This window comes from Hemitrygon akajei, unplaced genomic scaffold, assembly GCF_048418815.1.
Source record: "Hemitrygon akajei unplaced genomic scaffold, sHemAka1.3 Scf000042, whole genome shotgun sequence".
NCBI lineage: Eukaryota > Metazoa > Chordata > Chondrichthyes > Myliobatiformes > Dasyatidae > Hemitrygon > Hemitrygon akajei.
The window spans coordinates 2,506,547-2,519,405 of NW_027331928.1; positions in this window are offsets into that span (position 1 = coordinate 2,506,547).

Genomic DNA, 12,859 nt, shown 5'->3' on the forward strand with positions numbered 1-12,859 from the left:
TTGAGTAGATTGTACTACTCCAAATGCTCGTAGATCCTATCCTTAGGAATAATTTCCAATAGTTTGCAGAACACTGATGTAAGACTCACCGGTCTATGGTTCCCAGGATTCTCCCTATTACCTTTTTTCTAAATAAAAGGGACTACTTTTGCCGTTCTCCAATCCTCCGGCACCTTCCCTGGAAGGTGGCCAGGAAGGATTCAAAGATGATAGTTACTGCTCCAGCGATCTCTTCTCTCACTTCCCTCAGCAACCTGTGGTATATCATGCCCGGCCCTGGGGGCTTATCAATCCTAATGTTTTTTCAGAAGATAAAACAATTATCCTTCCTTAATTTCCACATTGTCCAGCACACAGGCCTGATCAAGGTCTTTTTTCACTTGTGAATACTGAAGCAAAGTAATCATTTAGGACCCCGCCAACCTTCTCCGCCTCCAGGCGCATGTTGCCTTCTTTATCCTTCAGCGGCCCCGCTTTCATTCTTGTCATTCCTTTGTTCTTCACATAAGCATAGAACCCTGAGGTTCTCCTTAGTCCCACATGCCAAGACAATCTCAAGCCCCCTTTGAGCTCTCCTAAGTCCTTTCTCAAGCTCCTTCCTGGTTACCCTATATTTTTCATGAGACCCTCCTACTTCCTGTTTCTTAAATCTAACATATACTTCCGTCTCCATCTTGACGATTTGCCTCAGGGGTTTCGACAGCCAGGGTTCCCTTGTCCAACCATTTTTTCCTTGCCTCAGTGGGAGAAACCTATCCTGTACACAACACAAGTGGTCCCTAAACTTTAACCTCAACACTTCTGTGTTAATCTCGATATTTCCTACCTCATTCCTTCATAGTTAGCCCTTCCCCTGTTAAGCACTTTCGTATTCTGTCTGTTTAAACTGTTTCCATAGTTGTACTGAAGCTAAGTGAGTTGTGGTCACTCTCACCAAAATGCTCCCCCACCAGGAGGTCTGCCACCTGACTAGGTTCATTACCCAGAACTAGATCCAGTATTGCTTGTCCTCTCGTCGGCCGGTCCACATAATGTGTCCGGAATCCTTGTTGAACACACATGACAATTTCAGCCCCATCTATGCCCCTTGTAGTCAGGAGATGCCAGTAAATATTAGGGAAGTTGAAATCACCCATAGCAGTAACGATATAACCATATAACAATTGCAACACGGAAACATACCGTTTTGGCCCTTCCATTCCTTGCCGAAAGCTTACTTTCACCTACTCGCACCGACCTGCACTCAGCCCATAAACATACATTCCTTTCCTGTTTATATGCCGATCCATTTTTTTTTAAATGACAAAATCGAACCTGTCTCTACTACTTCTACTGGAAGCTTGTCTGAGTAAAGAAGTTCCCACTCGTGTTACCCCTAAACATTTGCCCCTTAACTCTCAACTCATGTCCTCTTGTCTGAATCTCAATGGAAATAGCCTACCCATGTCAACTCTATCTACCCCCCTCATAATTTGAAATCCTTCTATCGCTTCAAAGAATAAAGACCTAACTTGTTCAATCTTTCCTTGCAGCTCCGTAACTACACCTTCCCCGTTCCTCAATGCCACCCAATAGCCTCCCTAGACGAGCGCTCTGATCTATCTTGCCAGAACACCACTGTAATATTTTCTCTGACAAGCAATGAAACACCTCCCCCTCTAGTACCTCCGATTCTATCACACCTGAAGCAACGAAATCCAGGAATATTTCGTTGCCAATCGAACCCCTCCTGCAATCATGTTTCACTAATAGCAGCAACATCATATTTTCAGGTATCAATCCATACTCTAAGCTGATCCAACTTTCTAAAAATACTCCTAGCATTAAAATTAATGCATTTAAGAAAAACTCCAACTCTTATTCAATGTTCATCTCTAACTGTGCAAACAACTTTACTATCTTCCTTTTTCTTCCTTCTCGCATGCATCTCTTCCCCACCACCATTGTATCTAGTTCAAATCCACTGCAGCCTCTGCAGCAAACCTACCTGCAAGAATATTTGTCCCTCTCCTGCTCAGACGTAAACCGTCCCGTCGAAACAGGTCACACCTTCCCTGGAAATGTGTCCAATTATCTGTAAATCTGAAGCCCTCCCTTCCTGCACCACGTCTTCAGCCACGTATTGATCTGCACTTTGTTACTATTTCTAAACCCACCTGCACGTGACACCGGTAGCGATCCTGAGATGCTATTCTGACGGTCCTGTCCTTCAATTTGGCACCTAACTCCACACACTCACCTTTCAGGACCTCCTCACTCTTCCTACCAACGTCATTGGTCCCTACATGGACCACGACATCCGGCTGCTCACCCTCCCTCTGAGAATACCAAGAACACGATCCGAGATATCGCGGACCCTGGCACCAGTGAGGCAACAGAGCATCCGGGATTCTCGATAACTTTCACAGAACCTCCTATCTGCCCCCTAACTATCGAATCCCCTTTCTCTACTGCTCTCCTCTTTTTCCCTCCTTCCCTTCTGTGGTGAGGTTCCAGTCTCGGTGCCAGAGACGCAACCACAGCAACTTGTCCCTGGTAGGTCGTCCCCACCAACTGTATCCAAAACGGTGTACTTATTGTTGATTGGAACGGCCACAGAGGTGATCAGCTCATTCTGTCTAATCCCCATCCCTCTGCTGACAATCACTCAACTACCTGTCTCCTGACACTTAGGGGTGACTATCTCCCTGTAACTCCTGTTTATTTCTGCCTCTGCCTCCCAAATGATCCGAAGTTCATCCAGCTCTAGCTCCAGTTCCCTAACACGGTTTTTTCAGGAGCTGCAGCTGGATGCACCTTTTACAGGTGTAGTCATCAGGGACAGCTGTGCTCGCCCTGACTTCCCACATGCTGCAAACGGAGGACGCAACAACTCTCACTGCTGCCTTTATTACCTACTCCTGAGTTACTTAGATTTATTAAAGCACCTTACCCATCCTTAACTGAATGGAAGCAATCTCATCGAAGCCTCTCGAGCCAAAGCCTTCCTACTCTGTCTCCCTCTACTACCTCGCCGGCTCTGTTAATTTGTCCGCTTTTCAACTCTTCCGCTGCCTCACGCGCTTGCGCAGTCGTGCCCCATTCAAACTGCCGAAGAAATCCTTTGGAGATATGATGTGGTGGCCATTACAGAGACTTGGATGGCTCAGAGACAGGAATGGTCACTTCAAGGACAGTAATTGATACTTCAAGTGCCGTCTTTTAGAAGTTTCAGAAAGGACAGGGAGGGAAGCAAAAGAGCTGTGGGCGTGGCACTGTTGATCAGAGATAGTGACACAGCTGCAGAAAAAGTGGACGCCATGGAGGAACTATCCACGGAGACTCTTAGGGTGAAGTTTGGGAACAGGAAAGGGTCAATAAATTTAATGAGTGTTTTTATAGGCCGCCCGATAGTAGCAGGGATATCGAGGAGCAGATAGGGAAGCAGATCCTGGAAAGGTGTGATAATAACAGAGTAGTCGCGACGGGAGATATGAATTTCCCAAATATCGATTGGCATCTCCCTAGAACAAGAGGTTTAGACCGGGTGGAGTGTGTAAGGTGTGTTCAGGAAAGTCTCTTGACACAATATGTAGATAAGCCTACAAGAGGAGAGGCCGTACTTGATTTGGTATTGGGAAATCAACCTGGTCAGGCGTTAGATATCTCAGTGGGACAGCATTTTGGAGATAGTGATTATAATTCTATTTCCTTCACAATAGCATTGGAGAGAGATAGGGAGAGACAATTAGAAAAGTGATTAATTGGTGTATGGCCAACTATGAGGCTATCAGGCAGGAAAATGGACGCTTAATTGGGCAACATATTTATTAGGGAAAAGTATGGAAGAAATGTGGCAAATGTTCAGGGAATAGTTGTGGGGAGACAGGAAAGGTGTGGTAGGGTACAAGAACTGTGGTGTCGAAAGGCTGTAATAAATCTAGTCAGGAAGAAATAAAAGCTTACAGAAGTTTCAGAGAGTTAGGTAATGTTACAGATCCAGAGGTTTATAATGCTTACAGGAAGGAGCTAAAGAAGGTAATTAGGAGAGCCAGAAGGGGCCATGAGAAGGCCTTGGAGGGCAGGATTAAGGAAAACCCCAAAGCTTTCTACAAGTGTGTGAAGTGTAAGATGATAAGACGTGAAGCAACAGGACCTAACAAATGTGACAATGGGAAAGTGTGTACGGAACCGGAGGATGTAGAAGCGGTACTTAATGAATACTTTGCTTCAGTATTCACTGTGTAAAATGATCTTGGTGATAGTGGAGATGACTGCAGCAGACCGAAAATCTTAAACACGCTGATATTTAGAAAGAGTGTATGCTGGAGCTTTTGGAAAGCATGAAGTTGGATAAGCCGCCGGGACCGGATGAGATATATTCAAGGCTACTCTGGAAGGCAAGAGAAGAGGTTGCTGAGTCATTGGTGATGAACTTTGTATCATCAATGGGGACGGGCGGGGATTGGGAAGATTGGTGGGTTACGGATATTGTTCCTTTATTCCAGAAAAGCAGTATATATAGCCCAGGAAATTAGAGACCAGTGAGTCATACCACAGTGGTTGGTCAGTGGATGGAGAAGGTCCTAAGAGGCAGGATTCATGAGCATTCGGAGAGGTATAATCTGTTAAGCAATAGACAGCATAACTTTGTCAAGGCAGGACGTGCCTTACGAGACTGATTGAACTTTCTGAGGATGTGATTAAACGCACTGATGAAGGAAGAGTAGTAAATGTCATGCATCAGGATTTCGGCAAGAGCTTTCATAAGGTTCCCCATGCAAGGCTTATTGAGAAAGAAGGGCGGCATGGGATTCAAGAGGACATTGTTTGTGGATTTAGAACTGATTTGCCCACAGAATGTAAAAATTAGTTGTAGACGGGTCATATACTGCATGGAGGTCGGTCAGCATTGGAGTGCCTCAGGGATCTGTTCTTTGACCCTTACTCTTCGTGACTTTTATAAATGACCTGGAGGAGGAAGTGGAAGGATCGGTTAGTAAGTTTGCTGATGACAAAAAATTTGGAGGTGTTGTCTATGGTGTGGAGGGCTGTCAGAGATTCAAGCGGAATATCAATTGGGTTTACAGGAAATTTCAAGCAGGCAAGAGAAGGGAAATGCAGTGGATGTTTCGGAATTTGGAATTAGAGAAGGCTTTTGTCACGGAACCGCACGTGAGGCTGCTAAACAAGATAACAGCCCATGGAATTAGCCCATGGAACCAATCTATAGGAGTTTTTCGAGGAAGTTGCCAGGTAAGCGGATGAATGGAATGCAGTGGATGTTGTATACATGGACTTCAGTAAGGCGTTTGAGTAGGTCCCGCGTGGGAGGTTAGTTAGGAAGATTCTGTCGCTAGGTATACATGGAGAGGTAGTAAATTGGATTAGACATTGGCTCAATGGATGAAGCCAATGAGTGGTAGTGGAGGATTGCTACTCTGAGTGGAGGCCTGCGTCTAGTGGTGTACCACAGGGATCAGTACTGGGTCCATTTTTATTTGTCATCTATATCAATGGTCTGGATGATAATATGACAAATTGGATCAGCAAATGTGCTGATGATACAAAGATTGGAGGTGTATTAGACAGTGAGGAAGGTTTTCAAAGCTTGCATAGGGATTTGGACTGTATTAGAAGTGGGCTGATAAATGGCTGATTGAGTTTAATGCGGACAAGTGTCAGGTATTGCACTTTGGAAGATCAAACCAAGGTAGAACATACAAGGTAAATTGTAGGACAATGAGGAGTGCAGTAGAACAGCCGGATCTGTGAGTACAGATACATAATTCCCTAAAAGAGGCATCACATGTAGATAGGATTTTAAAGAGAGCAGTTGGTACATTGGTCTTCATAAATCAAAGTATTGAGTCTAAGAGTTGGAATATAATGGTGAGATTGTATAAGACATTGGTGAGACCGAATTTGGAGTATTGCGTGCAGTTTTGGTCACCGAATTACAGGAAGGATATTAATAAGGTTGAAAGAGTGCAGAGAAAGTTTACAAGCATGCTGCCAAGACTTGAGAAACTGCGTTACAGAGAAAGGTTGAAAAGGTTAGGACTTTATTCACTGGAGCGTAGGAGAATAAGGGGTGATTTGATAGAGCTGTATAAAATTATGAGGGTATAGATAGAGAGAATTCAAGCTAGCTTTTTTCCATTGAGGCTGGGGTGAAAAAAAAAACAAAGGTCATGGGTTAAGGCTGAAGGGGGAAAAATTAAAGGGAACATTAGCGGGGGCTTCTTCACGCAGAGAGTGGTGGGAGTGTGGAATGAGCTGCCAGATAAAGTGGTGAATGCGGGCTCACTTTTGACATTTAAGAAAAACTTGGACAGTTACATGGATGAGAGGGATTTGGAGGGATATGGCCCAGGTGCATGTCAGTGGAACTAGGTAGAAAAATGGTTCGGCACAGCCGAGAAGGGCTAAAAGGCCTGTTTCTGTGCTGTAATGTTCTAAGGTTCTATGGAATTACGGGGAAGTTACGTGCGTGGATAGAGTGTTAGTTGATTGGCAGGGAGCAGAGAGTGACAATGAAGGGATCCTATTCTGGTTGGCTGCTGGTTACCAGTTGTGTTCCACTGGGGTCCATGTGGTGGCCGGCAATTTTGCGTTGTATATCAACGATTTAGATTATGGAATAGGTGGCTTTGTGTCTAAGTTTGCTGATGATACCAAGATAGTTGAAAGGGCCGGTAGTGCTGAGGAAACAGAGAGTCTGCAGAGAGACTTGGGCAGATTGGGAGAATGGGCAAAGAAGTGGCAAATGAAATACAATTTTTGAAAGTGTATGGCAATTCACCTTGGTAGATGAAATAAACGGCCAGACTATTATTTAAATGGGGATAATATTCAAAGTTCTGAGATGCAACGGGACTTGGGTGTCCTCGTTCAGGATACCCTTAAGGTTAACCGCTGGTTGATTCGGTGTTCAAGTAGGTGAATGCAATGTTGGCATTCATTTTTAGAGGAATAGAGTATAGGAGCAAGGATCTGATGTTGAGGCTCTATTAGGCACTGGTAAGACCTCACGGAGTATTGTGTGCAGTTTTGGGCTCATTATTTAAGAATAGTTGAGCTGCATTTGGAGAAGATTCAGTAGAATGTTTGGGGAATGAGAGGGCTAACTTATGAGGAACGTTTGACCGCTCTTGGACTGTAGTCGTATGAGTTTAGAAGAATGCGGGGGGAACTGATAGAAACATTTCGAATGTTACAAGACATGGACAGAGTGGATGTGGCAAAATTGTTTCCCATGGTGGCGGAGTCTGTTGCGAGATGGCATAACTTAAGGATTGAAGGGATCCCATTCAGAACAGAGATGTGAAGATTTTTTTTTATTAGGCAGAGGGTGGTAAATCTGTAGAATTTGTTGCCACGGGCAGCAGTGAATGCCATATAATTGGATGTATTTAACGCAGTGATTGATAGGTCTCTGAGTAGCCAGGGCATCAAAGTTTAGGCTGAACAGGTGGGAGAGTGGGACTAAATGGGAGAATGGATCAGCTCATGATAACATGGCGGAGCAGTCTCGACGGGCCAAATGGCCGACTTTTGCCGCTTAGTCTTATTCTCTTATGATTTTATGGATGCAAAACCGAGCTGAGAAAAGGCGGATTGCGTTCAACCCTGATAAGTGCGAATTGGTTCATTTGGGTTGGTCAAATATAATGGCAGAATATATTACTAATGGTAAACCTTGCAGTGTGGACGATCAGAGGGATCTTGGAGTCCGAGTCCATCAGACACTCAGAGCGGTTGCGCAGTTTGACTCTGTGTTTAAGAATACGATGCATTGGTAATCATCAACCGTGGAATTGAGTTCAACAGAAAAAGATAATGTTACAGCCCTATAGCACACTGGCCAAACCCTACTTGGAGTACTGTGCTCAGTTCTGGTCACCTGACAACAGGAATGCTTTTGAACCGATAGAAATGGCACAGAGGAGCTTTACAAGGATTTTGCCCGGATTGGGGATCATGCCTTCTGGTAATAGTTTCAGTGAACTCGGAGTTCTCTCCTTGGAGCGACGGAGGATGTGAGGTGACTTGACAGAGGTGTATAAATGATGAGAGGCATTGATCGTGCAGATAGTTAGAGACACCGCCACCAACATTACTCTCTTCGGCAAGGTTATTAACAGCTCCTTGTACATTTTCATGCAAACCGCCATATAGCTGAACGCAATCAAACTGCTCAGAGAGGTGTTCGCGGGTTCCACATCATCCTCCAGTGTAGTCTGCAAACTGGACCCTGTTAAAAGCCTTGTTAAATTCCATGAAACTCACATTTACTATTCGAGCGTGATCTACCTTCCCCGGTCAAATCAGACCGACAACTCTCCCTGCGTCTCACGCCATCTGATACCTCCCTCCCCTTCGATGTTCCACGCTCCCAATCTCCGCTTCACTTTCCCTGTCTCACCACTACTGTTCACGTCCGTCTTTCCCAATCTTCCATCTCCTATGGCATCCACCATCTGGGATATTCTTAATGGACATGTCTATGTTTATTACAAATACCAATGCAAAAAAAAAAAAAAAAAAAATGGGACTTACACAATCAAATCAGCCGGTCATCTCTCCCTGTGTCCCGCATCATTACTCCCGAAGGATTTGCCTTGTTTTACCGAATTGGACTGTAAAAGAATTTATTCCGGGATCAAACAGAAATAAAGACACAGACACCGGTGTACGGGTAATCATTGAATAGGTGATCACGTTCTCTTACGACTCCGCCAATGTCAGGTTATGTCTTAAATTTATACTTTGAATTTTAGGCAATAGCCAACAGCCAAATATATTCAGTGAGCGATTTCAAGAAGCACTTGTTGGATATCAGACTGTCTACAAATGCTTCTGGTCGGTGCACAAAATTAGAACTGCACGTCTGCAGTCAGTTCTTCCTTTACTAACACAGTGTTGGACAAACGTTGACACTACCTCATTCTTGGTATGAAATGCTGCTAGCTTTTGTCAGCTCGCACGAGCAAGGCAGTCTCTGCATCTTATCCTGTGACCTTCGTGACCTCAGTCTTCAGCCAGTACAGCTTGGTAAAAGCATTTATTTTTTTCACATTCAGACAAAGTAACTTATCATGAGAACGTAGGATTTAGAAGCAGAATTAGACCATTTGTTTCATTTAGTCTATTCCACCATTTCATCGTGCCTGATCTAATATACTTCTCAGCCTCAATCCCCTCCCTTCTTCCAGTATTCCTTCAAGCCCTGACCAATCAAGAACCTCTGCCATAAATATATAAAAAAGAAAGGACTTTTCTAAGTTTTTGTCCGCTGGTCTTCGACTCCCCCACCATAGAAACTATCCTCTCCACACCCATTCGACCAAGGTATTTAAATACTCAATAGATTTCGATGGGGTCACCCTTCTTCCTTCTAAATTCCAGAGAGTGCAGGCCTAGAGATATCAGACACTTCTCATATGACAGCCTTCAATCTGGGAATGAGTTTTCTGAACCTCGTTTGAACCCTCTGCACGTTGAGCACCATCTTTCTAAGATAAGAGACCCAAAACTGTTCACAATACTCCACGTGAGGCCTCACCAGTGCTTTATAAAGTCTCAGCATCACACCTTTCCTTTTATATTCGAGTCGAAATGCTGACATACATTTGCCCTCCTCACCACAGACTCAACCTGAGAAGGTTACATCATCGGCACAACATTGTGGGCTGAGGGGCCGGGAATGTGCTGTAGATTTCTATGTTCAACCTGCAAATTAACCATTAGGGAATCCCGCACAAGGGCTTTCGTCCCCTTGAATCTCCGATTTTTTTTTTCTGTTTTCTCTCCATTTAGAAAATAGTCAACCATATTACTTTCTCCCAATCTGCATGACCATGCATCGTTCAACACAGCAGTACATCTGCCATTTCGTTGCCCTGTCTAAGTCCTTCTGTAGCCCGTCTACTTCCTCAAAACTACCTGCCCCTCCACTTATCCTCATATCATCTGCAAACTGTGGAGCCACGTTCATGGAGCTACATACACTGACCGTAAGATCCCTCTGCTCTTCGACACTGTCTTGTCTTTAATCGTGTGCTATATCTTTCTATTTGTCCGGGTTGAACTCATCTTCCATTTCTCCAGCCACATCTGCAAGGGATTTCAGCAGAGCAGCAATTGCTTTCGTTTCCAGGAAAATATGAGGAAGGTGCAGGACATGTGTATTCCAAAAATGAAGAAGTTCTCAGTACTCAAGAAGTATTCAACTTTGGCCGATAAGGGAAATCAAAGCTCTTGTAACAGCTAAAGAAAGGGCTTAGAAGAAAATAAAAATTAGTGGGAATGCAATCACCGGTTCGGTTCGTGGCTTCATCCGGGTGATGAACAACCAATATGAACAACCTCACACTTACCTGGGTTGAACTCCATCAGCCACTTTCACTGCCCGCTTTTGCATCCTATGAATGTCCTGCAGTAAGCTCTGACAGATGTCAAAATTGGGGGTATCTACAACAGCCCCAACCCTTCTATCATCCGAATTTTAAGAAACCACACTTCCACATTCTCATCCAGGTCGTTTATAAAATCAGGAAGTGTAGGGGTCCTAGAACAGATCCCTGAGGAACTCCACTGTTCACCGTCCTCCATGCAGAATATGACCCGTCCACAACCTCTCTTTGCCTTCTGTGGGCAAGCCAGTTCTGGATCCACAAAGTAATGCCCGCTTGGGACCCATGCCCCTTACCTTCTCAATAAGCCTTCTATGGGTAACTTATCAAATTCTCGGTGAAATCAATATACACTAAATCTACTGCACTACCTTCATCAATTTTGTTTTAGTCACATCCCGATAAATATTCAATCAGTCTGGAAGGCACGACCTGCCTTTCACAAATCCTTATGACTTACTGATCAGATTAATCATAATATGCTTCTACAAATGTTCATAAATCCAGCCTCTCAGAATATTTTCCGTCAACTTACCAACAACTGAAGTACTATTCATTAGTCTGTAAGTTCCAGGGCTATCTCTACTCCATTTCCAAAATAAAGGAACAACATCCGCAACCCTCCAATCCTCCGGAATCCCTACCTCCCCATTGATGGTACATTCTTCACATACTTACATAATGCCCTGCGATTTACATTAATCCTATCCTCCAAAGCATTCTTATAGTCCCTTCTGGCTCTCCTAATTTCTTTCTTAAGCTCCTTCCTGCTAGCTGTATAATCTTTTAGATCTTTGTCATCAAGTAGTGTTTTGAACCTCTCGTAAAGCCTTCTTTACTTCTTCATTAGATGTATAGTAGCCTTTGTACACCACGGTTCCTGTACCATTCCAACCTTTCCCTTTCTCATTGGAATGCACCTATGCAGAACTCTACGCAAATACGCCCTGAACATCTGTCACATTACTTTCGTACAGTGCTGATAGAGTACGATGGAGTTTAATACAGACAAGCGTGAGGTATTGCACTTCGGAAGGAAAAACGAGCTGGAACAGACAAGGTAAATGGTAGGGCACTGAGGAGCGCAGTAGAACAGAGGGATCCAGGAATTCAGATACAAAATCCCCTAAAAGTGGCATCACATGTCGATAGATTAGTAGAGAAAGCTTTTGGTACATTGGCCTTTATAAATCAAACTATTGAGTATAAGAGTTGGAATGTTATGCTGAGGTTATATAAGTCATTGGTGAGACCGAAATTGGAGTATTGTGTGCAGTTCTGGTCACCGAATTACTGGAAGGATATTAATAAGGTTGAAAGAGTGCAGAGAAGGTTTACAAAGATGTTGCCGGGACTTGAGAAACTGAGTTACAGAGAAATGTTGGATAGGTGAGGACTTCATAGCCTGGAGCGCAGAGGAATTAGGGGAGTTTTGATAGAGATGTATAAAATTATGATGGGTATAAATAGAGTGAATGCAAGCAGGCTTTTTTCCACTGAGTCTAGGGGAGAGGAAAAACTGAGGACATGGGTTAAGGGTGAAGGGGGAAAAGTTTCAAGGGAACATTAAGGGAGGGGACTTCTTCACACAGAGAGTAGTGGGAGTGTGGACTGAGTTGCCAGATGAAGTGGTAAATGCATTTACTGTTAACATTTAATAAAAAATGAACTTGGACAGCTACATGGATGGGAGGTGTATGGAGGGATACAGCCCAGTTGCTGATCAGTGGGACGAGGCAGATAAAAATGGTTCGGCACAGCGAAGAAGGGCCAGAAGGCCTGTTTCTATGCTGTAATGTTCCGTGGTTCTATGATTCTATTAGTCCCCCTCCAGTTCAGGTGCGACCCGTCCCGTCTGAACAGGTCCCTCCTCTCCCTGGAACCATGCCCAATTATCCAGAAACATGAAGCCCTCCCTCCTGCAGTAACTCCTTAGCCACGTATTTAGCTGCATTATCTTCCTATTTATAGCCTCACTGGCACGTGACACGGTTCGCAATACTGAGATTGCCACCCTGGAGATCCTGTCCTTCAACTTTGCACCAAACTACTTAAACTCTTTTTGCAGGACATCGTCCTCCTTCCTATTCACTTCATTGGTCCCTACACGGTCCAAGACATCTGGCTGCTCACCCTCCCTCTTGAGAATACTGAGGATACCGGGAATACAAGGGTGTTAGAGGTTTATGCAGGGGAACATCTTTAATCCATTAATTAAAATACCATTCGTCTCAAGGTAGTTATGAAAAAGGAGAGGTCCGGTAATCGGGTTTGGATTCTAAATAGGAACAAGGCCAATTTTACCTTGGATCGGAATGGATCTGAACGTGTGGATTTGGACAAGTTTTTTTTCTCTGTAAATGGTGAACTTGGTAATTTAGATCCCTAGCGCAGTTTCATCTCAGTGTTCAGGTGAATGGCCTATGCTCTGAATAGTGGGAAGTGTTGAAGGAGAGAGGGAC